This window comes from Octopus sinensis, linkage group LG10, assembly GCF_006345805.1.
Source record: "Octopus sinensis linkage group LG10, ASM634580v1, whole genome shotgun sequence".
Taxonomy (NCBI): Eukaryota; Metazoa; Mollusca; class Cephalopoda; order Octopoda; family Octopodidae; genus Octopus; species Octopus sinensis.
In genome coordinates, this window is record NC_043006.1 from 41331489 (window position 1) to 41336488 (window position 5000).

The 5000-nt window shown below is 38.5% G+C and overlaps 1 protein-coding gene across 1 annotated transcript in view; it reads left to right on the forward strand.

Annotated features, from left to right (window-relative positions):
- The window catches only part of LOC115216605 (neuronal acetylcholine receptor subunit alpha-7-like), a 974486-nt gene that overhangs the window by 475 nt on the left and 969011 nt on the right, over positions 1-5000 (forward strand). The gene's annotated exons all lie outside the window — the stretch shown is intronic.

Here is a 5000-nt window from a genome sequence, read left to right on the forward strand (position 1 = left end):
AGGCTTTGGTCGGCCAGAGGCTATAGTAGAAAATACTTGCTCGATGTGTTACGCAGTTAGACTGAACCCTGGACCAGTGGTTGGGAAGCAAGCTTCTCATCATGCAGCCACACCTGCACCTATAGATTGTTCTCTTTTTCACTTTTTACCGTAGCAACGAGTTGACTCACTCCGTTTGAATTTTGAATTCAGTTACGCATACGAAACTGCGTGACATCTGTGTGTTTTTATTTAATAGATTGTATTTGGAATTCAAAAGTCCAACAGTATGACAAAATAATTTGGTCTGATAACTAAATTAAAGGTACACAAATCGAGTAGATACTGAGGAGTGGAGATGGCAAGCGAAACGGCCCGCCCTGGGTGACGCATTTTTTTTTTTGGGTGGGGGCAATTTTTGGATGATGTATAAACCTGTATAGGGGCGGGGAAGTGCAGTAAACTGAAGGGTTGCACCAAGCGGTACACATTCTAACTGCACCACTGCACATGTTGGGGAAACCCCCTTGTCTTTTGCTCGTTGATTTCATGTTCATTAAACTGAATAGTCATTACCGTATCTCATGGAGAACCCATTACCAATAAGATTATTATTATTGTTATTATTATTATTATTATTATTATTATTATTATTATTATTATTATCATGAGTTCGAATTCAATCGAGGTTAACTTTGCATTTCATCGTTTCGGGGTCGGTGTAATCGACTTATCCCCTCCCCCAAAATGGCTACCATCGTGGCAAAATTTGAACCAATTATTATTATTATTATTGATTGATTGATTGATTCTAGTTTCAGCTCATGAGCTGTGGCCATTATTATTATTATTATTATTATTGTTATTATTATTGTTATTATTATTATTATTGTTGTTGTTGTTGTTGTTGTTGCTGAAGGCGACGAGCTGGCAGAATCGTTAGGTACGCCGGTCGAAATGCTTAACGGCATTTTGTCCGTCTTTACGTTCTCGGTTCAAATTCGGCCAAGGTGGACTTTATCTTTCATCCTTTCGGGGGTCGATGAAATAAGTACCAGTTCAGTACTGGGGTCGATGTAATCAACTTACCCCCTCAACCAAAATTTCTGACCTGCCAAATTTTGAAAGCATCATCATTGTCCATCATCATCATCATCATCATTATTATTATTATTATTTTTATTATTATTATTATTATTCCTTATCTTTATTTCCGAGATTACGTTGTTGTTATTGTTGCTATTGTCTTGAATGGTGCAGAGTCGTTGGCTTTTGGTTTTACTGTTGTTGTTGATATGAACCTATTGCGATGTCAATATATGCGTGTTCGGTGTGTAGAATCAACTGTCCGCTCCTGGGATTATGGTAACGCATTTTTTAGAGATACAGGCGCATATGAGCATGTGTGTGCGTTTGTGGATATGCACACACCACACACACACACACACACATATATATATAATGGGTACCCTCGCATGACCGCAGCCAGATAACATAAATACGTAAAAGTTATTCTGTTATATATACATATCTATACATTCATATACACATACACCTCACGCACACACACACTCACACACACATACACACACACGCACACGCATACCGCCCCCACATATATATATATATATCCCTCACCATAGCGCAGTTTATTTATCACGGTTTATTATTTAAGCTTACGTCGAAAACCCCCATGGTGTTGTTTTGCATTTATAATAAAAGAATAATATACAAACTATAAAAATAATAAATTTATTTATTGTGTACAGTGCTGTGTCTACTTCGCGGATTTTCATCTATCGCGTGGGTTTTGGGTTTATAATACCCGCGATAGTCGGGAGATTACTGTATGTATGTACACACACAAACACACACACACACATATATATAATTATTAATATAATACATAAATTGCTATAAATTCATTTTTCCATGCTGACTACCTGGTAATTATCCCTAACGTGATTTTTATCCTTATTTTCTGAATATATATATATATATATATATATAATATATATATATATATATATATCACACATTTATATATATATATATATATTATATATATATATGTAGTTGGGTACGTGAATAAATCTCCGCACTACAGAGGACGAACAGTTACCGGTCTGTAACATTGTTTGGGTTTTATATTTTTCGTCTTTATTCATTATACATAAAGACATTGGCGGGGCTACCTATCAAACAGGAACGGAGATCCCACATGAAGTGGTTCTTTAAGCTAAGAGAAATAAAGCTCAATCTTCCTCATTTTACACTCGATAGAGACAACACACATACACACACGCAGTCACACGCGCACGCAATAACCCTCACGTGCTGCCCTGTCATCTTAGCAAAATTAGCTCATATTACACCATGCAGTTTCTGATATACAGAAATGAATTATGGTCTTAGCTGGAACATCTTTGATCGTAAGCCTGCTTGACCAAGAACTTGTATGAACACATAATAAACACCAACAAAGCACACACATTCATTCATTCATACATACATACATACATACATACATACATACGTACATACGTACATACATACATACATACACACACACACGCATAAACACATGCATACACACATGCATACACACATGCATACACACATACATACACACATACATACACACACACATACATTAAGACAGGCAGACAGATAGATAGACTGATAGACATACATCGCACATACCAATGGTCACTCTGAGTTAAATATTTTAGCAATTTTTATTTTTGCTTAATAGGCGCACGAATGGCTGTTCGGTAAGTAGCTTGCTTACCAACCACATGTTTCCGGGTTCAGTTCCCTTTGCGAGGCACCTTGGGCAGGTGTCATCTACTATAGCCTCGGGCCGACCAAAGCCTTGTGAGTGGATTTGGTAGACGGAAACTGAAAGAAGCCCGTCTTATATATGTACATGTATATATATATGTGTGTATGTTTGTGTGTCTGTGCTTGCCCCACCACCACCATCACATCACTCGACAACCGATGCTGGTGTGTTTACGTCCCCGTCACTTTCCGGTTCGGCAAGTGCGACCGATAGAATAAGTTCTAGGCTTACAAAGAATAAGTTCTGGGGTCGATTTGCTCGACTAAATGAGGTGCTCCGTCATGGCTGCAGTCAAATGACTGGAAAAAGTAAAAGAGTAAAAGCGTATATACAAACTACCTAAGCCATAAATATGTCATACTTGGCTTCGGTATATAAGGTAAGGCAATAGTTGTGTTGCCGAGACAGAAACACGTTTCTACGACTATCCTCTTGTCTACCAACAATAAGCTTACCTTTTTCCTTTATCGCATGTCAATTTTGTACAATTTCTGGTTATTGAGAATATTTCCTCTGTTAATAAATCAAAATTTTATATTGCATTGTATTTGATATATTTATTTGTCTAAGATGTTCTTAAACAAGACACTGTCCCCTCTTAGCTCATTTTTGTGGGAAACTGAAATGCAGAACTGTCGCAAACAGAGTTATTTTATCACCAAATGTACTATTGTACAAATGTACTTTCCTTTAGGTTCTATGAAACTAAAGGAAAGAAAAATCTTAATAAAAACTGTATAGAACGCAAAATGCAATGACAATAACTATACCGTCAACCAAATCTTCCTTCTCATCTTTCTTCACATTAATTTTACGTGACAATAGCTCACCATCATCTCTAGCATGGGGGGGGGGGCAGCTCTTTCAAGAGAAAATCTGTCTCCGTTTGTCTGACTGTCTTTCTGTCTCTCTCTCTCTTTCTTTCCCTCTCCCACTCCCCCCTCTCTCTCTCTCTCTCTCTCTCACTTTCTCATTCTATCAATTTATCAAAGGAAAGGCGTGGCTGTGTTGTAAGAAGCTTACTTCCCAACAACGTGGCTCCGGTTTCAGTCTCACTGCGTGGTACCTTGAGCATGTATTTCCTACCATAGCCTTGGGCCGACTAAGGCCTTATGAGTGGATATGGTAGACGGAAACTGATAGACGTCTGTTGTATATACATATATATTTATATATATACATACGCATTTATATCTATATATATGTATATGTGTGTGTGTGTGTGAATGTGTGTGTTTGAGTATAACTATGTGTGCGTTCGTGTCTTTTTGTCTGTGTCTGTTCCCCACCACAGTTTGACAACTGGTGTTTACGTCCCCGCATCTTAGCAGTTTAGAGAAAAAGACAGGTAGAATAAGCACCAGGCTTAAGATGTTCGACTGGAAAAACGCTTTACGGCAGTTGCCCCAGCCTGGCCGCAGTCAAGTAAATGAAACATGTAAAAGATAAATGATAGAAAACATATATTCAAATATACCTAATATATATATATATATATATATATTTCGAAGAGAAATCTACCTGACAATTTCTTGTTTAATTTTCCTTATAAGTAGTTGTCCTTAATTGCTAAATATATATATATATATTATATTACGTAAAAGCAACCGTCCGTTCGTGGCCGTTTGCCAGCTCTGTCTGCCCCGTGTCGGTGGCACGTAAAAGCAAACCATCCGCTCGTGTTCGTTGCCAGCCTCGGCTGGCCCCGTGCCGGTGACACGTAAAAGCACCACCATCCGTTCGTGGCCGTTGTGCCAGCTCTGTCTGGCACCTGTGCAGGTGGCACGTAAAAAACACCCACTACACTCGAGGAGTGGTTGGCGTTAGGAAGGGCATCCAGCTGTAGAAAGACTGCCAAATCTGACTGAGCCTGATGAAGCCTTCCGCTTCACAGACCCCAGTTAAAAACCGTCCAACCCATGCTAGCATGGAAAACGGACGCTAAATGATGATGATGATGATGATGATATATATATATATATATATACCGGATAAACACATAAAGTGAACAAGGTGGAAAAAGAGTACACACATACCAGTGGTAGAGTAATATGGTTTATTTAAAGCAGCAGAAAATTTAACAAAACCTGTTACTCTGAGTTCCCGTTGCCGTTCATCGGACAGTAATTCTAGCAAAAACTGTTCGAAAAACGGCAACGGGAAATTCAGAGTAACA